The 25,353-nt window shown below is 46.3% G+C and overlaps 1 long non-coding RNA gene across 1 annotated transcript in view; it reads left to right on the top strand.

The window, feature by feature from the left end:
- The first annotated feature begins 24,275 nt into the window (after positions 1 to 24,275).
- Positions 24,276 to 25,353, top strand: part of LOC119304552 — a 2,495-nt gene continuing 1,417 nt past the window's right edge. The window contains exon 1 of the long non-coding RNA XR_005148355.1: positions 24,276 to 24,397. This is a non-coding gene — a long non-coding RNA (uncharacterized LOC119304552). The remainder of the gene's footprint in view (positions 24,398 to 25,353) is intronic.

Below are 25,353 nucleotides of genomic sequence, written 5' to 3'. Positions count from 1 at the left end.
TGTGGGCCAATTCGCTTGGCCATCTGGAGCAGATCGAAAGCTACGCCCCTGGCCATCAGGTCAGATTTGGAAGCCTAAACTTCACCGCTGACATCCGCGGAGACTTGATCTTCGATGGATTCGAGCCACAGCCGAGCGCGCCGCACTGTCACGATGGGCATGATTTAGCTCTGCTGCCGGACAGTGCCCTGGAGGCCGCACATGAGTCCGCTCCGACCCTTAATTCGGAGCCGACCGCGCAGATCGAGGACGGGTGGCTAGACACCGCCTCGGGGGCTGCAACCTCTACGGCGATGGAGCCGAATACTGACCTTGTCCCTTGTAAAGCCCGTGACTCCGAGGTGCCGGACTCCTCGCCGGACTCCGAACCTCCTGCGCCCCTACCAATCGAATCCGATTGGGCGCCGATCATGGAGTTCACCGCCGCGGACATCTTTCAGCACTCACCCTTTGGCGACATCCTGAATTCGCTAAAGTATCTCTCGTTATCAGGAGAGCCCTGGCCGGACTGCAGTCAGGACGGTTGGGATGCGGAGGACGAAGAAATTCAAAGCCCACCCACCACCCACTTTGTATCCACTGTCAACGATCTAACCGACATGCTAGACTACGACTCCGAAGACATCGACGGTATGGACGACGATGCCGGAGACGACCAGGAACCAACACCTACAGGGCACTGGAAGACCACCTCGTTATACGACATATACATGGTGGACATCCCAAAGGATGGGAATGGCGAAGAAGCAGCGAAGGCAGATTCCTCCAAGAAACATCCCAAGCGCCGGCGTCAGCGGCGCCGCTCTAAATCCCGCCACAGCAAGAATGGAGATTCCGGCACCAGAGATAATAACACCCCAGAGAGTGCTGAAGACAACCCCCTCCGGCAAGATTCGGCACAGGAGGACGGAGAAGCCAGCCCTCACGAGAGAGTGGCAGACGAAGAGGTAGAGGATGATAATTACATGCCTCCCTCCGGAGACGAGGCAAGCCTCAACGACGATGAATTCGTCGTGCCCGAGGACCCCGTCGAACAAGAGCGTTTTAAACGCAGGCTTATGGCCACAGCAAACAGCCTAAAGAAAAAGCAGCAACAACTCTGAGGTGATCAAGATCTGCTAGCCGACAGATGGACTGAAGTCCTGACGGCCGAAGAGTATGAACTCGAACGCCCCTCCAAAAGCTACCCAAAACGCAAGTTGCTCCCCCGATTAGAGGAGGAGGCATGTAAACCTCCATCACCAGCGCACAATATGGCAGACCGACCACCTCGTGGTCGCGACAGAGAGGCCTCTAGGCCCTCCATCAGGACCGTACCCCGGCACCGCTCGAAAAGTATGAAGCCACGGGGGAATGCGCCGGACTTGCGAGACATATTGGAGGACAAGGCAAGACAATCAAGATCGATCTACGGATCACGTGGGCGCCCCACGATGCGCGACGACTACCGTCGCACCGGATACAGTAACTCCGGCCGGGCCGAACACAGTAGACAAAGCTCGCTTGAGCTACGTCGTGATATTGCCCAATATAGAGGCACCGCACACCCACTATGCTTCACAGATGAAGTAATGGATCATCAAATCCCTGAAGGGTTTAAACCCGTGAACATTGAATCCTACGATGGCACAACAGACCCCGCGGTTTGGATCGAAGACTATCTCCTTCATATCCATATGGCACGCGGTGACAATCTCCACGCCATCAAATATCTCCCACTCAAGCTTAAAGGACCAGCTCGGCATTGGCTTAACAGCTTGCCAGCAGAGTCAATTGGGTGTTGGGAGGACCTGGAAGCCGCATTTCTTGACAACTTCCAGGGCACATATGTGCGACCACCAGACGCCGATGACCTAAGCCACATAATTCAGCAGCCAGACGAATCGGCCAGACAATTCTGGACACGGTTCTTAACAAAGAAAAATCAAATCGTCGACTGTCCGGATGCAGAGGCCCTCGCAGCCTTCAAACATAACATCCGCGACGAGTGGCTGGCCCGGCACCTAGGACAGGAAAAGCCGAAATCCATGGCAGCCCTCACATCATCATGACCCGCTTCTGCGCGGGAGAGGACAGCTGGCTAGCCCGCAGTAACAACCTCAGCAAAAATTCTGGCAGTCCGGACAACAAGGACCGCAATGGTAGGTCGCGTCGCAACAAAAACAAACACCGCGTTAACGGCGATAACACTGAGGATATGGCAGTCAACGCCGGATTCAGAGGCTCCAAACCCGGTCAGCGGAAAAAGCCATTCAAAAGAACTACTCCGGGTCCATCCAATTTGGACCGAATACTCGACCGCTCTTGCTAGATACATGGCACCCCTGAAAAGCCAGCTAATCACACCAACAGGGATTGTTGCTACATAGCGATGACGAGGAAGAGACCCGGCCGCCGAACAGTAGAGGACAGAAGGGTTTCCCCCCACAAGTGCGGACGGTAAACATGATATACGCAACGCACATACCCAAGAGGGAGCGGAAGCGTTCACTTAGGGATGTATATGCGATGGAGCTAGTCGCCCCGAAGTTCAATCCATGGTCCTCTTGCCCGATCACTTTCAATCGAAGGGGCCACCCCACCAGTACCCGCCATGGCGGATTCGCCACATTGGTTTTGGACCCAATCGTCGATGGATTCAACCTCACCAGAGTCCTGATGGACGGCGGCAGCAGCCTGAACCTGCTTTATCAGGATACAGTGTGCAAGATGGGCATAGACCCCTCAAGGATTAAACCTACGAAGACGACCTTCAAAGGCGTCATACCAGGTGTAGAGGCCAATTGTACAGGCTCAGTCACACTGGAAGTGGTCTTCGGATCCCCGGATAACTTCCGAAGTGAGGAGTTAATCTTCGACAAAGTCCCATTCCGCAGTGGCTATCACGCTCTGCTCGGACGGACCGCGTTTCCAAAGTTCAACGCGGTGCCGCATTACGCATACCTCAAGCTCAAGATGCCAGGCCCTCGAGGAGTCATCACGGTAAACGGAAACACTGCACGCTCCCTCCGAACGGAGGAACACACAGCGGCTCTCGCGGCAGAAGTACAGAGCAGCCTCATAAGGCAATATCCAACCATTAAGCGACCGGACACGGCCAAACGCGCCCGGAGTAACATACAACAAGACCACCTGGCATGTTCCGAGCACGCGTAGCAATGCGGCCCCAACCCCAGCCCTTGCATAATTGCAAGACCAGTCCTTCGCGTACATCATTATGCTCTGGAGATACCATGGGCATAGGGGGAGGGGCACGACCACGACAGGCCCAGAGTGCGGCTCAACCACACCAGGGGCTCCCAAGTGTGTCGCTCTTTTCTTTTTTATTTTTTCTTACCCACAGGACTCCGTTCACCAGAGGCCCTGTCCGGCAGTAGACCTGTCGAACTCACGATGCAACAGCCAGGGAAGGAGAAAGGCCACGACGAACACTCAGGTGGTCTCCATTACAATCATTAACTCTATTTAATACACCATTCCGCAGCCTACCCCTTGAGGGGGACATGTTTAATAGTCCAATCCCTTGCTTGCCGCACTATTTGTATCGTTCTGCATTCATGGCAGTATTTCTGGAATAAACAATGCATCGCTTTTTGCTTATAATTGCATTCCTTTCTTATATATGTTCGTTTATGACATGTTGCATCCGTACACTTTGGTACGGCCAAATACACCAGGGGCTTAAGTTCCCCGCATTATGGTGTAGTAAGTCCGAACACTTTCACAAGTACGGCACCCCGAACTTATAGCATTATATGCATCGGCTCCGAATCATGTCTTGGGTCAATAGTTGGGTTTGCCCGGCTCCCATGTTTTGGTACTTTACGTTCCATTTTATCGGCTAAGGTAGCACTGGGAGAACCACTGCGATTGCGCCCCGGTTGAGCTGGGCAAGCGCCTCAATGGAGAAAGCTAAAACTGACCGTCATGATAGGGCGAGAGCTGGTCGCTGTTTGAGAGGTTTTTTCGAGTCCCTAAAGACTTATGCCGCTTAGAGCGAGGAACCGGCTTTGTCCGGCCCAGGCGTGGATAGCGCCCCAAACTCGGTCTTCCGAACACTAGGGGCTTCGCCGAAATTTAAAATTATAGAATTCTATGGCTAAGTGAGAGTGTTCAAGCATTATAAGTCCGGTTGCCTCGTTCGTTGTGTTGAGCGCCTCCCTAGATGGACCCAAACATGGGAACAAGAGTGCTCAAGTTTATCCCGAACACCCCAGCACTAGTGGCATGGGGGCTGAAGCCGACGACTTGCCATCTCTCAGATTTGATAAACGGCCACATAGAAGGTAATATTTTAAATTAATAAGCGTTGCTTAGCGCATATGAACACAGTTTTCAGCGCACAGGATAACATAATGCGATTCTACTCAAATATTACATCCTTGGAGCACTCATCCGCAATCATGCGGGCTCCCTTCAGGACACTCTTATAATACATTTCGGGCGTACGATACTCCTTGCCCGCCGGCGGCGCGTCCGTCAGAAGCTTCTCAGCGTCCATCCTGCCCCAGTGCACTTTTGCACGGGCAAGGGCCCGACGGGCACCTTCAATGCAGGCGGAGTGCTTGACGACTTCCACCCAGGGACACGCATCCACCAGCCGCCGCACCAGGCCGAAGTAGCTCCCAGGCATGGCCTCCTTGGCCACAGCCGAACTATGAGGCCCTTCATGGCCTGTTCGGCTACCTTGTGGAGCTCGACCAGCTGCTTCAGCTGGTCGCTAAGGGGCACCGTATGTCCGGCCTCAGCATACTGAGACCAGAAGACCTTCTCCGTCGAGCTCCCCTCCTCGGCCCGGTAGAATGCGGCAGCATCGGACACGCTGCGAGGCAGATCTGCAAACGCTCCTGGAGAGCTCCGAATTCGGGTATGTAACAGGTAATTCACATTCACATGCTTGCTTTGCATGAAAAATGCCTTACCAGCTGCTATTTTCTTCACCGCCTCAATCTCCTGGAGGGCCTTATGGGCTTCGGCCTTAGAGGCTTTGGCACTCTCAAGAGCCGATGCAAGCTCGGACTCTCGAATCTTCGAGTCGCGCTCCAAACTCTCATGCTTTTCCATGAGAGCCTGGAGCTCTTGCTGCACCTCCGCCACCCGCGCCTCCTGCTTCTCTCGCTCAGCTCGTTTCGTGGCCGCACTATGTTCGGCCGCGGACATGGCCTCCTTCAGGGTCGCCACCTCGTTCGTGGCCCCTGGAGTACCCACGTTATTCTTGTTATTTCTCTTGCAACCAAAATCCTTTTCTGTAAGGTAAAAATTCAATACGGTGTCACTCACCTTCCTTGTCCTCGAGCTGCTTCTTGGCATGGCCGAGCTCGCTCTCGGACCGCTCGAGGTTCTGCTTCAAAGCATCGACCTCTGCAGTCAGTGCAGCAGAGGTCAGTAGCGCAGCCTGCAATCCCATATTGACATATTTTTTAGAACTCCTGCGTATATCTTTGTAAGATCCTCAGTCCGGTTTTTCTTTCCGAACACCGAACCGAGCATCAGGGGCTATTGTCTATGCGGTATTATATTACATGTCTTAAAATTCTTACCTCAAAGCCTGTTAGAAGGCTGCTGCAGGCTTCGGTCAGCCCGCTCTTGGCGAGCTGAACCTTCTGAATCACCGCACTCATGATAGTGCGGTGTTCTTCCTCGATGGAAGCGCTGTTGAGTGCCTCAAACAAGTTATCCGGTGCCTCCGGTTGGACGGAGGCCGCCGGTGTCACAGTCTTGTCCTTCTTGCGAAGGGGCCGCCTGCCGGACTCCGGAACCACTGCTGGTTCCGGTACGGAGTCCGGTGCGAAGTCCGGGAGGTTGCCTTGCGGCACCTCCGGAGCCTCCTCCTCCTGATGGGTCCCCTCCTGGGATCCCACCTCGGCGTCGTCAGCGTCATGAGGAGTGGAGGCGGTCGGAAGGGAATCCATATCCGACGTGCCCAAGGACCCGCTCGACGAAGCGGGAAGATCGTCCTTGGCCGGACTATTGGTTGTATGCGGCATTAGAAAGACACCGCGTGGCAGAAAGAAAAATTATAAATCATTCAGGAATCCGGATACTTAGGATCTTGCCAGGGGCTTGGCCCTTGAGGGCCACTCCTTGTCACCGCCGCCGGAGTTGGCGGAGCAGTCCGGAGGAAGGGTCCTTCCCTTCTTGGACCCTTCGGCCTCCCTCGCTGGGGAAGCCTTCCTCTTCTTCTCTCCCCTCGCTGGGGGGAGTCTTCCTTCTTATCCTCCTCGTCCTCAGGGGAGGATTCCGCCTCGGAGTCATCGGACGATGAGTCCGATACCACCTGACGCCGGGAACTCCTTCGGGTTCCTGTGGCCTTCTTCTTGGCCTTCTTCTCCGGCACCACATAAAGTGTCGGGACCAGCAGCCCCGTCAAACGGGTGTCCGCTGGGTCTTCTGGAAGGGGAGCCGGACAGTTAACCTGTCCGGACGTCTTCTGCCAGTCCTGTTAAAGGCATTGGGAGTTTAGATCCCACATAGAGTCAAACTATGAAAGAAATGAGTGTCCCATAAAGGATAACATAGCTTACCTCGCCGGCCGGGCGCTGCGTGCTGAATCCGCGATCTTCGGTTGCGGATGCGGGGGCTTCTCCGCCCTTGAACAGCACCCTCCAGGCACCTTCGTACGTTGTGTCGAAGAGCCCGCTCAGGGTCCGGTGCTGTGCCGGATCGAACTCCCACAAATTGAAGGCCCGTTGCTGGCAGGGGAGAATCCGGTGGACGAGCATGACCTGGATCACGTTGACAAGCTTAAGCTTCTTGTTCACCAGGGTCTGGAGATAGGACTGGAGTCCGGTCAGCTCCTCTGAACTACCCCATAGCAAGCCCTTCTCTTTCCAGGAGGTGAGCTGCATGGGGGTACCAGATCTGAACTCGGGGGGCCGCTGCCCATTTAGGGTCACGCGGCTCGGTGATGTAGAACCACCCCGATTGCCACCCTTTGACGGATTCCACAAAGGCACCCTCAAGCCAAGTGACGTTGGGCATTTTTCCCACCATGGCGCCTCCGCACTCCGCTTGGACGCCCTTCACCACCTTCAGCTTGACATTGAAGGTCTTTAGCCACAAGCCGAAGTGGGGTTGGATGCAGAGGAAGGCCTCGCACACGACGATAAACGCCGAGATGTTGAGGATGAAGTTTGGCGCCAGATCGTGGAAGTCCAGGCCGTAGTAATAGATGAGCCCCCGGACGAAGGGGTGAAGTGGGAAGCCTAGTCCGCGGAGGAAGTGGGGAAGAAATACGACCCTCTCATGGGGCCTGGGGGTGGGGATGAGCTGCCCCTCGTCGGCAGCCGATGCGCGATGTCGCTGGACAGGTATCCGGCGCCGCGCAGCTTCTCGATGTGCCCCTCCGTAACAGAGGAGGCCATCCACTTGCCTCCCGCTCCGGACATGGCTGGAGAAGGCTGAGGCGAGATGTGTGAACTTGGGCGCTGGAGCTCGAGTGCGCGGCGATGGATAAGCAAAGGAGGAAGAAGGCGTAGGTAAAAAAGGTGGATCCTTATCCCCTTATATATGGGCGGACAACGACCATGCGTCCCCCCGGCCTGGTAATACTCGCTTATCTCCCAAGCGCCGCAATCAATGGCGCGGTTGGGTTACCCACGTCCGTATTGATGGGAATCCCGGAATAAGGGGAACACGATATCTGCTTCGACAAGACGTGCCAAGGAAACCGCTTCGCTAAACGCGCTGAGGTGGTATAATAAAAACGATTCAAGTAAAGGCTTGGTAGTGGTGTGACGTCACGCCACAAAATACGTCAGCAGATTGAACTTGTGTAAATATTATTCTCTCTACGGTGGTATGTGGAATTTATTTTGCAGAGCCGGACACTATCCTGGTGTTCACAATCTTCTATGAATTATTCGGAGGAGGAACCCGCCTTGCAATGCCGAAGACAATATGCGCGCCGGACTCGTCGTCATTGAAGCCTGGTTCAGGGGCTACTGAGGGAGTCCTGGACTAGGGGGTGTCCGGATAGCCGGACTATCATCATCGGCCGGACTCCAAGACTATGAAGATACAAGATTGAAGACTTCGTCCCATGTCCGGATGGGACTTTCCTTGGCGTGGAAGGCAAGCTTGGCAATACGGATATGTAGATCTCCTACCATTGTAACCGACTCTGTGTAACCCTAGCCCTCTCCGATGTCTATATAAACCGGAGGGTTTTAGTCCGTAAGACGAACAACCATTACAACAATCATACCATAGGCTAGCTTCTAGGGTTTAGCCTCCTTGATCTCGTGCTAGATCTACTCTTGTACTACCCATATCATCAATATCAATCAAGCAGGAGTAGGGTTTTACCTCTATCGAGAGGGCCCGAACCTGGGTAAAAACATCGTGTCCCTTGTCTCCTGTTACCATTCGCCTAGACGCACAGTTCGGGACCCCCTACCCGAGATCCGCCGGTTTTGACACCGACAAGGGGGAAAGGCAAGCTCAACATGTTGGACGATCCATGACAATATACTGTAACTAAGATATGAGAAAACATAACCCATTACATTGTCTTCCTTGTCCAACATCAACTCTTTAGCATGTCATACTTTAATGAGTGCTCACAATCATAAAAGATGTCCAAGATAGTATATTTATATGTGAAAATCTCTCTTTCTTTATTACTTCCTATTAATTGCAACGATGACCAAAACTATGTTTGCCAACTCTCAACAACTTTTATGCCTCATACTCTCTATGTGTGAAGTCATTACTATCCATAAGATCAATATGATCTCTTTTATCTCTTTTTATTCTTTTATTTCCTCAAGATCATAGCAAGATAGCAAAGCCCTTGACTCAACACTAATCTTTATTATATATAGCTCACGGACTCGATTACATAGAGGGATCACAAAGCAAAACTCAAAACTAAATCATACCAAAACTTTATTCTACTAGATCAAGATATTACGAAAAGGATCGAACTAGGTAAAATGGTAAAGATAGGAGTGTGATGGTGATACGATATCGAGGCACCTCCCCCAAGCTTGGCAGTTGCCAAGGGGAGTGCCCATACCCATGTGATTATGTCCTCGGAGGTGGTGAAGAAGGAGTTGTTGATGATGTAGGCTTGCCGTCCGTCTTCCAAGGCATAGGCTCACCATCATAGAAGGATGATCGAGTCTCCGGGATCCTCAAATCTGCAGCCAAACTCATCCTCTTGAATCTATATTCATACTCACAGTTTTGGTTTTGCAGGTCATAGATTTGGGCTTGGAGGTGCTCGATTTTCTCATGAAGCTTGAAGATGGTCTCCCCAATGTTCTTGGCGTCCAGCTTGTGGTTGTTGGTGAACTCCGTGATCATCATCTGGTTGGCATTAAGTCCATGCTCCACCATCCCTTGGCACTTGAAAACTTGTTGTTCCATCGCTTCGAGCTTTGTCTCCATGCTTCCAGTACTCCTTGGTCCCTCCACATCGCGGATGTGCAGCACCCCCTCACGCATCTCAATGGTTTGAGGGTGATGCAGCACCTCTGCGAGATAGGGGTTGATGACCCTCTCGAAAAACTTGTCCTTGGGAGCGCTTGAAGACGTCATGGTGCTCTTGATCTGTCAGAAAAACAGCTCAAAACAAAGACAGAAGATTTTTGCATGATACGGTGGTTAAAACCTCCGGGAGATTATATAATGAATTTTTACCGACCAAAAGAAGTATCGTGCAAGAAAACGGAGTCCGGAGAGCACACGAGGTGCCCACGAGGCAGGGGGCGCGCCCAGTCAGGTAGGGCGCGCCATCCACCCTCGTGGACGCCTCTGCCCTTCCCATACTACTTCTTATTTTCCTATTTTCTTAAATATTCCAAAACGGAGAAGAATTGCTATTATAACTGTTTTGGAGTCGGTTTACTTACTGTACCACATACCTATTCCTTTTCAGAGTCTGAAACATTCTGGAAAGTGTCCCTTATGTATTCCTCTGGGGTCATGGTTTCAATAATATTAGTTTCAACATTTATAGGATTACCTGGGATATAATGTTTGATTCTTTGACCGTTCACCACCTTCGGATTTGTGCCTTCTAAGTTGTTGATTTTTATGGCACCGGAACGATAGACCTCCTCGATAACGTAAGGACCTTCCCATTTAGAGAGAAGTTTTCCTGCAAAAAATCTTAAATGAGAGTTGAATAGCAACACATAATCACCTGCGTTAAACTCACGCTTTTGTATCCTTTTGTCATGCCATCTTTTAACTTTTTCTTTAAACAACTTGGCATTCTCATAGGCTTGGGTTCTCCATTCGTCAAGTGAGCTAATGTCAAATAACCTCTTCTCACCGGCAAGTTTGAAATCATAATTGAGCTCTTTAATGGCCCAATATGCCTTATGTTCTAGTTCGAGAGGTAAGTGACATGATTTTCCATAAACCATTTTATATGGAGACATACCCATAGGATTCTTATATGCAGTTCTATATGCCCATAATGCATCATCAAGTTTCTTGGACCAATTCTTTCTAGATCTATTAACAGTCTTTTGAAAAATTAATTTAAGCTCTCTATTACTCAACTCTACTTGACCACTAGACTATGGGTGATGCGGAGATGCAATTCTATGATTAACATCATACTTAGCAAGCATTTTACGAAAAGCACCATGAATAAAATGTGAACCACCATCAGTCATTAAGTATCTAGGGACTCCAAACCTCGGAAAAAATAACTTCTTTAAGCATCTTAATAGAGGTGTTATGATCAACACTACTAGTTGGAATAGCTTCTACCCACTTAGTAACATAATCAACAACAACTAAAGTATGTGTATATCCATTAGAGGCAGGAAAAGGTCCCATATAATCAAAGCCCCCAAACATCAAATGGTTCAATAACAAGAGAATAATTCATAGGAATTTCTTGACGTCTACTAATATTACCAATTCTTTGACATTCATCACAAGACAAGACAAACTTACGGGCATCTTTGAAGAGAGTAGGCCAATAAAAACCGGATTGCTATACCTTATGTGCAGTTCTATCTCTAGCGTGGTGTCCTCCATATGCCTCGGAGTGACACTTGCGTAGGATTTGTTCCTATTCATTCTCAGTACACAACGTCTAATAACACCATCTACTCCTTCTTTATAAAGGTGTGGGTCATCCCAGAAGTAATGTCTTAAATCATAAAAGAACTTTTTCTTTTGCTGGTATGTGAAACTAGGTGGTATGAATTTAGCAACAATGTAATTAGCATAATCAGCATACCATGGAGCAGTACAAGAAGCATTTATGACCGCTAATTTTTCATCAGGAAAGCTATCATCAATAGGTAGTGGGTCATCAAGAACATTCTCTAACCTAGACAAGTTGTCTGCAACGGGGTTCTCAGCTCCCTTTCTATCAATAATATGCAAATCAAATTCTTGTAGCAAGAGAACCCATCTAATAAGTGTAGGTTTAGCATCTTTCTTTTCCATAAGATATTTAATAGCAGCATGATTAGTGTGAATAGTTACTTTAGAATCAACAATATAAGGTCTGAACTTATCACATGCAAATACAACTGCTAAGAATTCTTTTTCAGTAGTAGCATAATTTCTCTGAGAAGTGTCTAGAGTTTTACTAGCATATTGAATAAAATTTAGTTTGTTATCAACTCTTTGTCCTAGAACAGCACCTACAGGATAATCGCTAGCATCACAAATAATTTCAAAGGGTAATTTCCAATCAGATGGCTGAACAATAGGTGCAGAAATCAAAGCTTTCTTAAGTATTTCAAATGCTTCTACACAATCATCATCGAAGACAAAGGGAATATTTTTTTGCCATAAATTAGTCAGAGGCCTAGATATTTTAGAGAAGTCCTTAATGAACCTCCTATAAAAACCGGCATGACCAAGGAAACTTCTTATACCTTTAATGTCCTTGGGACACGGCAACTTTTTGATAGCATCAACTTTAGCTTTATCAACTTCAATACCTTTTTCAGAAATTTTATGCCCCAAGACAATGCCTTCATTAACCATAAAGTGGCACTTTTCCCAATTCAAAACAAGACTAGTATCTTCGCATCTCTGCAAAACTCGATCAAGGTTGCTCAAGCATTCATCAAAGGAGGATCCATAAATGGAGAAATCATCCATGAATACCTCACAAATCTTTTCACAAAAGTCAGAGAATATAGCCATCATGCATCTTTCAAAGGTAGCAGGTGCATTACATAAACCAAAAGGCATATGTCTATAAGCAAAAGTACCAAAAGGGCAAGTAAAAGTAGTCTTTGCTTGATCATCCACTGACACGGGTATTTGAGAGAAACCAGAGTAACCATCTAGAAAGCAAAAATGTGTATGTTTGGATAGTCTTTCTAGCATTTGATCAATACAAGGTAAAGGGTAATGATCTTTTTTAGTAGCTTTATTTAATTTGCGGAAATCAATTACCATCCTATAACCTGTAATAATTCTTTGCGGGATCAATTCATCTTTATCATTAGGAACAACAGTAATACCTCCCTTCTTAGGGACACAATGGACAGGACTTACCCACTGACTATCTGCAACAGGATACCTGCCTCTAGGAGCTTTAGTATTTCCTTTCTTACCACTTCTTTCATCTTAGGATTTAACTGTCATTGATGATCTTTAACTGGTTTGGCATCTTCTTCCAAATTTATCTTGTGTTGGCATAGAGTGGGACTAATGCCCTTAAGATCATCAAGAGTATATCCAATAGCAGCATAGTGCTTCTTCAGAGTTTTCAATAATCTTTCCTCTTCTTGCTCTGAAAGGTTAGCACTAATAATAATAGGATATATCTTCTTTTCATCAAGATAAGCATATTTAAAAGTATCAGGTAACAGTTTAAGCTCAAACGTTGGATCACCATTGGGTGGTGGAGGATCCCCTAGGATTTCAACAGGCAAGTTGTGTTTCAAAATAGGTCCCTGTTTAAAAAATACTTCATCTATTTCCCTTCTTTCATTCATAAACATATCATTTTCATGGTCTAGCAAATATTGTTCTAGCGGATCAGTAGGAGGTACGGAAATAGAAGCAAGACCAATAATTTCATCCTTACTAGGCAATTCTTTATCATGGGGTTGTTTATGAAATTTAGCAAAATTAAACTCATGAGACATATCTCCTAAGACAATCATAACAACATCCTTTTTGCAATCAATCTTAGCATTAGCAGTCTTCAAGAAGGGTCTACCAAATATAATGGGACAAAAGTCATCTTGTGGGGAACCAAGAACAAGAAAATCAGAAGGATATTTAACTTTCCCACAGAAGACTTCAACATCTCTAACAATCCCAATTGGTGAAATAGTATCTCTATTGGCAAGCTTAATTGTAACAGCAATATCTTCTATCTCAGCGGGTGCAATGTCATGCATAATTTCTTTATATAAGGAATGAGGTATTGCACTAGCACTAGCACTAGCACCCATATCACATAAGCCATGATAACAATGATCTCCTATTTTAACAGAAATAACAGGCATGCCTACAACAGGTCTATGTATCTTAGCATCGGGTCTAGCAATGTTAGCAGCCTGTTCACAGAAATAAATAACATGCCCATCAATATTATCAGCCAAGAGATCTTTAACCATAGCAATACTAGGTTCAGCTTTAATTTGCTCAGGAGGTGTATATGTTCTAGTATTACTCTTGCGAATCACAGTTGAAGTTTTAGCGTGATCCTTTATCGTAACAGGGAAAGGTGGTTTCTCAATATAAGTAGAAGGAACAATAGGATCATTATAAGTGATAGTCTTCTTCAACTGTAACAGGTGCAACTACTTTTACTTCAGTGGGAGGATTATATTTAAACCACTTCTCCTTAGTGAGATCAACATGAGTAGCAAATGATTCACAGAAAGAAGCTACTATCTCAGAGTCAAGTCCATATTTAGTGCTAAATCCATGAAAAGCATCGGTATACATAAAAGATTTAACACAATAAAACTTAGGTGTCATACCTGACTCCTTACCATTGTTGGAATCCCAATCTTCAGAGCTGCGTTTAATTCTTTCCAATAAGTCCCACTTGAATTCAGTAGTCTTCAGCATATAAGAACTAGCACAAGAAGTATCGAGCATGGTGCGATCATTGAGTGAAAGCCGAGCATAAATATTTTGAATAATCATTTCCCTTGAGAGCTCATGATTATGGCATGAATATAACATTGACTTAAGCCTCCCCCATGCTTGAGCGATGCTTTCTCCTTAGCGAGGCCAAAAATTATATATATAATTGCGATCACGATGAACAAGATGCATAGGATAAAACTTCTGGTGAAATTCCAATTTAAATCGTTTATAGTCCCAAGATCCCATATTATCACATAGCCTATGCCATGTCAATGAGTCTCCCTTCAAAGATAAAGGGAAGACCTTCTTCTTAACAACATCATCGGCCATACCTGCAAGCTTAAATAATCCACAAACTTCATCCACATAGATAAGGTGTAAATCGGGATGCAATGTTCCATCTCCTGCAAAGGGATTATCTAGCAGTTTCTCTACCATACCCGAAGGAATTTCAAAGTAAACATTTTCAGTAGGTTCAGTAGGTTGAGGAGCAACTCTTTGCTCTACTGGTCAGGGTGAAGATACCCCAAACAAGCCCCTCAAAGGATTAGTTTCCATAGTAACAAGTGACAGTAAATTTCAGCACACTATATAAATGATTCCTTACCAAGTTCCACTCACCAAAGGCGCTTCACTCCCCGGCAACGGCGCCAGAAAAGAGTCTTGATGACCCACAAGTATAGGGGATCTATCGTAGTCCTTTCGATAAGTAAGAGTGGAGAACCCAACAAGGAGCAGAAGGAAATGACAAGCGGTTTTCAGTAAGGTATTCTCTGCAAGCACTGAAGTTGTAGGTAACAGATAGTTTTGTGATAAGATAATTTGTAACGGGTAACAAGCAATGAAAGTAAATAAAGTGCAACAAGGTGGCCCAATCCTTTTTGTAGCAAAGGACAAGCCTGGACAAGTTCTTATAATGAGAAAAGCGCTCCCGAGGACACATGGGAATTATCGTCAAGCTAGTTTTCATCACACTCGTATGATTCATGTTCGTTACTTTGATAATTTGATATGCAGGTGGACCGGTGCTTGGCTACTGCCCTTTCTTGGACAAGAATCCCACTTTAGATTAACCCCTATTGCAAGCATCCACAACTACAAAAGAAGTATTGAGGTAAACCTAACCATAGCATGAAACATATGGATCCAAATCAGCCCCTTACGAAGCAACTTATAAACTAGTGTAGGACCTTGAGAAGAGGTGTCTAGAGGGGGGGTGATTAGACACTAAGTACCAAAGTTGCAGTTTTTAAGTTCTTTAAGTTTAAGTGGAGTTTAGGCACAAGTTTAACACTCACAATACATATCAAGCAAGCATGCAAAGAGTATATGAGCAGCGGAAAGTAAAGCATGCAACTTGCAAGAATGTAAAGGGAAGGGTTTTGGATTCAAACACAATTGGAGACACGGATGTTTTTGGCGTGGTTCCGATAGGTGGTGCTATCGTACATCCACGTTGGTGGAGACTTCAACCCACGAAGGGTAACGGTTGCGCGAGTCCACGGAGGGCTCCACCCACGAAGGGTCCACGAAGAAGCAACCTTGTCTATCACACCATGGCCGTCGCCCACGAAGGACTTGCCTCACTAGCGGTAGATCTTCGCGAAGTAGGCGATCTCCTTGCCCTTACAAACTCCTTGGTTCAACTCCACAATCTTATCGGAGGCTCCCAAGTGACACCTAGCCAATCTAGGAGACACCACTCTCCAAGAAGTAACAAATGGTGCGTTGATGATGAACTCCTTGCTCTTGTGCTTCAAATGATAGTCTCCCCAACACTCAACTCTCTCTCATAGGATTTGGATCAGGTGGAAAGAAGATTTGAGTGGAAAGCAACTTGGGGAAGGCTAGAAATCAAGATTCATATGGTAGGAATGGAATTTCTTGGCCTCAACATATGAGTAGGTAGTTCTCTCTCAGAAACTATATGCTGGAAGTGTAGGTTTGTTCTGATGGCTCTCTCCACGAATGAAGAGGAGGTGGAGGGGTATATATAGCCTCCACACAAAATCTAACCATTACACACAATTTACCAAACTCGGTGGGACGGAATCAACAAACTCGGTCGGACCGATTCAGTAAATCTAGTGACCGTTAGGATTTTCGGTGGGACCGACATGCAACTCGGTAGGACCGATATGGTTAGGGTTAGGGCATAACGTAATCTTGGTGAGACCGATTACACAAACTCGGTGAGACCGATTTTGGTAATTAGCTAACCAGAGAGTTGGTCAGGCAAACTCGGTTGGACCGATTACACAAACTCGATAGGACCAATTTTGGTAATAAGTCAACCAGGAAGTTTGCATTGTAATCTTGGTAGTATTGATTGCTCAAACTCGGTGAGACTGATTTTGGTAATGGACATACACAGAGAGATTACAATCCCATCTCGGTGAGACTGAGATCCCTATCGGTGAGACCGATTTGCCTAGGGTTTGTGGCAGTGGCTATGACATCTAAACTCGATGGCGCCGGATAGAAAGAAACGGTGTGGCCGAGTTTGACTTTAGGTTTAGGTCATATGTGTGGAAGTGGGAAAGTAGTTGAGGGTCTTGGAGCATATCACTAAGCATTGTGGAGCAAGAAACTCATTAAGCAACACCTCATCCCTTCTTGATAGTATTGGCTTTTCCTATAGACTCAATGTGATCTTGGATCACTAAAATGTAAAATGAAGAGTCTTGAGCTTGAAGCTTGAGCCAATCCTTTGTCCTTAGCATCTAGAAGGAGTTCCCACATCCTTTAGTCCATGCCACTCCAATGTTGAACTTATCTGAAACATACCAGATAGAAGTGTTAGTCCAACAAGAGATATGTTGACATTAATTACCAAAACCACCTAGGGAGCACTTGTGCTTTCAACTAGGGTTTAAGCTTATGTCACTCTAGCAACCCATCATCTACTTATTACTTCCCAATGCCTTCTTCTAGGCCCAAATAATGGTGAAGTGTCATGTAGTCGATGTTCACATAACATCACTAGAGGAGAGACAACATACATCTCATCAAAATATCGAACGAATACCAAATTCACATGACTACTAATAGCAAGACTTCACCCATGTCCTCAGGAACAAACATAACTACTCACAAAGCATATTCATGTTCATAATCAGATGGGTATTAATATGCATAAAGGATCTGAACATATGATCTTCCACCAAATAAACCAACTGGCATCAACTACAAGGAGTAATCAACACTACTAGCAACCCACAGGTACCAATCTGAGGTTTTGGTACAAAGATTGGATACAAGAGATGAACTAGGGTTTGAGAGGAGATGGCTGGTGAAGATATTGATGGAGATTGACCCCCTCCCGATGAGAGGATCGTTGGTGATGACGATGGTGATGATTTCCTCCTCCCGGAGGGAAGTTTCCCCGGCAAAACAGCTCCGCCGGAGCCCTAGATTGGTTCCGCCTCGTGGCGGCGGAGTTTCATCCTGTAAGCTTGCTTATGATTTTTTCCAGGGTAAAAGACTTCATATAGCAGAAGATGGGCACCGGAGGGCTGCCAGGGGGCCCACGAGGCAGGGGGCGTGCAATGTAAGGGTGGGCGCGCCCCCCACCCTCGTGCATGGTGGGTGCCCCCCCTTAGGCATTTCTTCCGCTGAATAATTATCATTAATTCCTAAAATGACTTTCATGGAGTTTCAGGACTTTTGGAGCTGTGCAGTATAGGTCTCCAATATTTGCTCCTTTTCCAGCCCAGAATCCCAGCTACCGGCATTCTCCCTCTTCATGTTAAACCTTGTAAAATAAGAGAGAATAGCCATAAGTATTGTGACATAACGTGTAATAACAGCCCATAATGCAATAAATATCGATATAAAAGCATGATGCAAAATGAACGTATCAATGCGCCCGGCCGAAATCGCTCCCGCCCACTATTTGGGACACCTGGGATTACCATCCTACCCCCAACCCGCAGTAGGTCCAAAATTTAAGAGCGGGGCAAAGTTTGTACTTTCCCCAAATTTCAAACAAGCGTGTTCCATCTGTTCAAAAAAGCCAAAAACAAGCGCGTCCCAGACCGAAACATGGTTCTCCCTTAGCTCCCCCCTCCTCCCCCCGCCCACCCGTCCGATTCCCCATTTGTACTCCGTGGGCACAAAAACTACCTCTCCACCAGCCATGAAACCCCGGTGTCCTCCGTCCGCCACCCCATCCCACCCATCACCCGCCGCCCTCCTCCATCACGCCGGAGCCGATACCCCTATGTCGCCATCCAATGCAACCTCAACCGCAATGCCCTCCATGGCTAGTCGTTAAAGCCGAGGCCGAGCTGTCCGTACCCGAGCCAGTTCAACCACGACGTCCTACGCCTCACCGCTGCCACTCCAACTTCGCCACCGTCCACCGCACCGGAGTTGTTCCTGCTACGGCATCCTTCACCGCCTCGGATCTGCTTCCCATCCACCGACATACGGCCACGGCAACACAGTCAAAAATTTGGCCATGGGTTTGTCCAAGGCTCCACCGTCCTCCAAAACATCGGTTCCCCCAGGGAAAAAAAGAAGATCGTCGCGACATATGGAGGAGACCACACTGGCAACCGGAGATGGTACTCCTCTCCCCTTATTCGTGCAAATCTTATGTGTCTGCTTGCACGATATTCATCCCACAGAAGACACTAGTTGACCGCTTCTTCTTGATACTAGATGTTCCTAGTAACTCGTGATGCACAAGGTTTCTCCTCATATACTATTTCGCCTTAGATAGATGTTCGTCGCCCCCTGGATTTCAATTCCTGGTCAGTTGATTCCCAATTAACGGAAGCATTCCCCAGTGTAACAGGCACTAGTCCGCCTATTACACCGGGGAAGCAGCGCCTCGGTGTTTATCTTAGGGGCATGTGGAGCCTAGAGCTGCTGGCGCCCGATCTGGAGGTCGGCTGGGATTAAAGGGATGGCCTGGGGGCGCTGCCTAGCACGGCGGTGGTGTGAGGTCGAGGGGAGGGCAGGGCGGCGGAGGCAAGGGTCTGGGCCGGTGGCCGCTGGCAATTCGATAAAGATCATCAACAGTGACTGGCGGGAGGTAGACGAAGGCCATCTGCCCGTTTCTTATAGATCGTATGGTCCATAAAAAAATCAGCTGACCTATTTATTTTCAGCCGTCTGTTATCTTGATATGACCACATGTGGTGGTGTGCTAGAGGAGAACCTGCATTTCCTATGCTCATATATTACAAAATCATATGGAGTAGAATCTAATTTTGTTTGCCATGCAATGTTGTAGAGCTATCATATGTCTCCTGTCATTTATTTTTTAGCCACCTGCTATCTGCTACTTTTACAGTGCACTAGTTCTGCACACACTTCACCCTTACTCTCACTATTGTGTTATTATGCAAGAGTATTTCAGGCTCTACTGGCATGAGAGAAGCAAAAAATAAAAGAGAGAAGTCGCTCCAGCATGGTACGCGGATAGGCCACACACGTTTCACCATCATAAAGGGTGCAACGTCAGCAGATGGAGATGGTAAACGTAGCTCTGGAGTTGATGACCTCGCTCGCAATGAACCACCATCCCAGGTGCTTGCTTTAACTTTGCGGTGTCATATGTGGTTGGATGTTCCATATGGTGTCTAGCTTGTATTCGAAAGGCCAAAGTCGGTCTTTATTACGATAAGAAAGATATTTTTTACATGAACCACCATTCCGTGAGCACCAAAAGACAAATAGCTAGTCAGGGCACTGGCCGAGCCAGTGACAAGCCCAGCACAGACATGCATCACCTGGAAGCCAACTAAAAAGCCACGATGGTGGCGAAGCAGCCTGCCTCCCACCAGGCTCTCAGGTCCTAGATGATCATGCTCACCACTCCAGCCAGATGTCTAGCTTGTATTGCTTCCAATTTGGTTAAATTGCATCTGCTTAGCTTACACATTATACCTTTGAATATGACATGCCTTTCTATTTTTGGTACATACTAGTATATCTGTCTATCAACCATGTTCTTACATCAAACTAATGTTCTTGTGTATCCCTCATCAATCACTTATGATGAGGCAGTCAGGCAAGTGGACTACTGTGAGTAAAGATCCTCATTTAAAGAATGCAGCGTCAGCCTCCCGACATGATTCTCAAGAAACAGCAAGGCTAGATGAAGATAGTGAACGTAGCTCTATAGTTGATTACCGCATTTCCCGTACACTAGCATCGCGGGTGCTTGCTCTAACTTGGGAGCATGATATGTGGTCGCATGTTGCATATGGTGTCTAGATTGTAATTCTTCCAATCTGGTTAAATTGCATGTGATATTCTGCTTAGTTTATACATTATACCTGTTAATGTGACATGCCTTCCTATTTCTAGTACATAGTACATCTGAATATATAGCATGTCCTTACATAAAACTATTATTTTTTTGTATCCCGCATCAATCAATATGACGAGACACCTTTAGTATATGCAGTGCGATATTAGTTGCATCTTTCATATGATTTATAGAATGCACTGCTTCTAATTTGTTGAAATGCCATTTATGATGGGACGCTTTTAACTTGGCAGAGTCATATTGGTTGCATCTTTCATGTGTTGTCTAGCTTGCGTTGATTCTTATTTGTTGGAATGGTTTCTGCTTAGTTTACACAAATAGTTGTGAATATGCCATGCCATCCTGTTTTTCGTACATAGACCATCCTGGTATCATGTGTTTGCCTTACATCTAAGTAGTGATTGTCAGTACCATGCACAAATGAGTTCTGAAGAGAGAATTTTATTTCTTTTTCTTGTCGGTTTTACTTGACAATTCAAAATCAATAAAGCGGAAGGAAGTTAGCAAGGCAGCGGATAAAGGTGCTCCTTCCAAACGGAGGGCCTCTACAAATTCTACTCCTCCATCCCCCCAAGATGATTTGCAAGACAACACATGCATAGACACTCAACGTAGCTGTGTTGATGATGAGCACGTCTCCCCTAGTGCACCATCACAGGTGCTCCCTCTAACTTGGCACTGTTATATGTGGTTGCATGTTATGTATGATGTCTAGCTTGTATTGCTTCTAGTTTTGTTGAATTCCATCTGCTTACTTTACACATTATTCTTGTGAATAAGACACGTGTTCATGTTTCTAGAACATACAATATATGTCTATCACACCATGTTCTTACATCAAATTACTACTGTTGTATAACCTGCAACAATCACTTATCATAAGACACGTTTGACTTGGGAGTGTGATATAGGTTACATCTCGCATTCTTTTCTAGCTTGTACTACTAATTTGTTGAAATGACACTTATGACGAGACAGTTTTAACTTGGTAGAGTGATATTCATTGCATCTTTCATATGGTGTCTAGCTTTCATTGCTTCTAATTTGTTGAAATGCCTTCTCCTTAGTTTACACATCATAAGCTGTGAATATGCAATGGCACTAATGATGAGAGACCTCTAACTTGGTAGTGTGATGTTGTTTGCATCTTGCATATGATTTATTTCTTGTACTACTTCACATTTGTTTAAACGCCATTTATGATGAGACACTGTTAACTTGGCAGAGCGATATTTGTAGCATCTTTCATATGGTGTCTACTTTCCATTGCATTGCTTATAATTTAGTGAAATGTTTTCTCCTTAGTTTACACATCATAGTTCTGGTTATCTCTTGCCGTCCTATTTTTTGTACATATTACATCCTCCTATCATGTGGTTGTCTAACATCAAAGTTCGGTTCGTCTGTATCACGCATCAATTTGTTCTGAAGAACTAAATTGTTATTCGTTTTTCTTGTTGGCTTGACTTAACATGGCACAGAGAAAGAGGAAGCAACACAGAATGACAGGGAATGGGAAGCGGAAGAATCCTGCAGATTCTGCAATAGAAGGTCCAAGTCCAGCAGAAAAATCTACGAATAGGGTATCCCGTGCTACACGAGCTATAGAACAAGCCAAATAGAAACAAATAGCTATCATCAAACAAGCAGAGACAGCCCTAGTTGTTGCAACACCTTCCATAGTACTACCAGCTCCACGACTTACTCGTGCGTCAACTGAGCTAGCAGCATGTTCCCAAGCTCCCTTGCCACCTAACACTACTTCCCAAGCACTCTTGACACAAGACGAGTTGGCAATATCAGATGAACCTTGTGAGCTTCAACAACAAGAAGGTAGTTGCTGGAGTCAAGTTACAGTTGCATGCTTCTTTATATGTAGTATCACAGTTTGATGTACACTAACACTTCCTATGTTCGTTGTTGGACTAGCTCCTAGGCGCAAGACAAAACAAACATCAGGGATAGTGCTCGATAGGTTAACTAAATCTAGAGGAGGAAGAATGGAGATCCGTTTTGAGGCAGGTTTAAAAAGGCCACGTGATGCTACAGAGTCAGCCAAGTTTGTATCAGAGGCAGTGAATGCCGTTAGGTGTCATGTACGTATCCTCCCAACATGGATTCAGTACAGGAATGACAAAGACGAAACCCAGTTCAACACCTTCCTCGACCATTTATCTGTAAGTATGGTTATGTATGGAAACTAGTAATATCGTCTTGCTCTGTCCCATACTTTCTAGGTTGCTGATAATGAGACTCCCATAATTTTCAACAGATGAGGTTCAAGTTGGATAGCCAAGATGATGCAACCAGACAAGCTTGCACCCATGTTTTCAAGTCTGCTCTGCAAAAATATCGGTATAACTTGAGGAAAACTCACTTTGAAGGCAAGGCTAACATTGAAATTGCCCAAACATCTTTAGTGGAAAATATATCGGATGAAGACTGGAGAGGCCTCGTTAAACACTGGTCTGCTCCGAAGTGTCAGGTACATTATATATATATATATATAGGACAAGGCTATTTTGTTACTAGTAACAGAATATTATTTTGTTACCCTCGTCCTTATAAGGCGCGGCCGGCCCCAAAAGAAGAAAACTACCCTGATCCACCCCGCAGATCCTTCTTGCCACCTCCTCTCCGTGCCCATCGCCGCCCGACCTCCTCCCCACCGTGCTGCTGCCCGGCCTCCTCCCAGCGCGCCGCGGCCGGACTCCTCCCAGCGCGCCTCCGGCCGGCCTCCCCCCATCGCGCCGCCGACCAGCCTTCTCCTCGAGCGCGCTGCCGCCCGGCCCTCTCCCCGTCGCCGGCAGCATCTCCATTCTGCTCCGGCCACCTCTCTCCCTCCGACCACTATAGGCGCGCGCGCGCGACGCAGCTTCGCAAATCCAGCCCACTTCCTGATCCCGTCTCCTCCTACGGCAAGCCACCACCACCGTCCGCCGCCACCCCATGCCCCGCCGCCGCATGCCGCCACCCCTCGCCCCGCCATCGCGTGCCGCCAGCCCACTTCCCATTCCTATGCATGCTGCTGTGAGGGTGCGAGGCGGATGACGGAGCGGCGACACACGCGCTAGGGATGCAGAGGACAGGCACGACGGCGACGCAATGTGGTGGTCATGGCGGTGATGCGCCTGTGCATCGCCCAATCCCTTGCTGACCGCCGCTCGAAGCTGCCCTCCACACTGCCGACTCATCACCGGCATGCCCCCCTGCTTCCTCCCGTGTGGCCTTCTTCCTCAGTCCGTACTGAGTCCCTAGCCGTTCTTCTTCGCCAACACCTGAAGGTCCTGTTTCTTCATCTCATCATCTTCATTTATTTTCGCTGCTCGCTTGGCAGTTCATAGAAAAAAAAATTGAACGGGGGTCTCTAAATATTTTCTTGATATATGTCTAAACAGGACCAATTTTGCCATGTTTTCTGCTTGTATGTGCGTGGTTGAACTATTTAGCTTTTGGGTGAAGTTCAAACTTCATATGTGTGAAGGTCGAACCAAATTCAGTTTTGTACTTATGAGGTTGAGCCAGTTTTTTAGGCTACTGAAACCAATCATTTGATAGGGAATTCAAAAGAACAGTATACATGAGCATACGTGAAGTTCAAGTTCTTGGTTCAGGAAAGTAGACATCCCATTTTACACTCTTCTATATTTTTGGTCACAAAAACATTAGGAAGAAAAATGCTGAATCGAGAAGTTCACACACTACTGTCTCAAACGTCCGGACGTTCTTTTCCGTACGCAAAAATTGAATATAGGTTAATTCCCCATGAAATTCGCTTTGTTGCTTTTCTTCCTCACCCAGCTATGTTATCCAAAAAATAGTTCAATTTTGCTAATTCATCTAGTTTTGATTAGATAAATTTTGTAGTTCATTTTGCTGATTCCTACTAACTATAGTTTCTTTGGTTTGTTGCAGCAGATCAAGCTAAATTCGAGAGAAAAAAAATTCAGTTCACCTTTGTGTGTTTTTTCAGATCGTCTTACACTTCAAGCACCAAATTGACACAGCGGCTTCTGCTGCTGGTGCTAGTGTGGATGTTTAGCAAGTTCAACTACCAGTCTACGCCGAGTTCAGGTACATTGTCATGGATGGCCAAGTTCAGGGATGCCTCTGTGCCTAAGGCAAGTTGACGCACTTTAACCAGTACTTTCTAATAGTCCTATTTATTGCTTTGATCTTGTACAGCAAGCTGAGAACATATCTATTGATCTGACATGTTAATTAGGGATTTAGTTTTCTCTCGTTCTTTCAGGAGAATTAACATTGGGTGGTGGGTAGCACATAAAATGCATGCCCGCCATATGGTTGCTATATTGCTGCAGTAGGATTTTAGATTTTTCGTTCTACCTTGGTTGCACTGAATACGTGACATGTTGTGAAATAATTAAGTACGGTATTCTGAGGCACTCTTGCTGTATACACATGGTATGACTATTCTGAAAAAGTTAAAATTATAAAAGCAGATAAGTTCACGGGTTCACCGGTGGAAGTCCGAGGAATAAAAAGATCAAAGAAAAGGAGAGTTCAGAAAATGGTAGTACTGTGTGTTGTTGGTTGATGTCTCCTATTTCCTGAAGCTCCTGCTGCTTGCTAGCTACTTGTTGTGCGTGCGTCTTTATGTGCTGCTGCTGTTTGTTGCTGCAGCAGGGTGATGTGAGAGAGATAGTTAGATAGCAAATGGAATGATCTTCCACATTTACTAACTCGTGACACACTTGGTTCAGTTTCTAAATTTAATCTAGTTCAATTAGAATTTTAATTCAGTTCAAAGACTGTTGCTATTTATCTCCTTGATGTTCAGTTTTGTGTTCTATTGTTTGCCCCAATTGATCCTTGTGTTAATGTTTGTATATGTTGTGCACTTCTGATCCCATAGTGAAGTGAAAAATGACAAGCGAGCTAAGTACTAGTTCGGAAAGTTTGCAAGTTTGAACACATAAACCTAAAAAATTTCATTGAAAAAGTTTGGTTTGCCTGTTCCGTGAAAATGTCTTGCTAAAGAAATATCTCTTGTGCACTTATTTTATTCC

This window comes from Triticum dicoccoides, chromosome 1B, assembly GCF_002162155.2.
Source record: "Triticum dicoccoides isolate Atlit2015 ecotype Zavitan chromosome 1B, WEW_v2.0, whole genome shotgun sequence".
Lineage (NCBI taxonomy): Eukaryota > Viridiplantae > Streptophyta > Magnoliopsida > Poales > Poaceae > Triticum > Triticum dicoccoides.
This window is presented reverse-complemented; position numbering and strand designations above follow the sequence as displayed.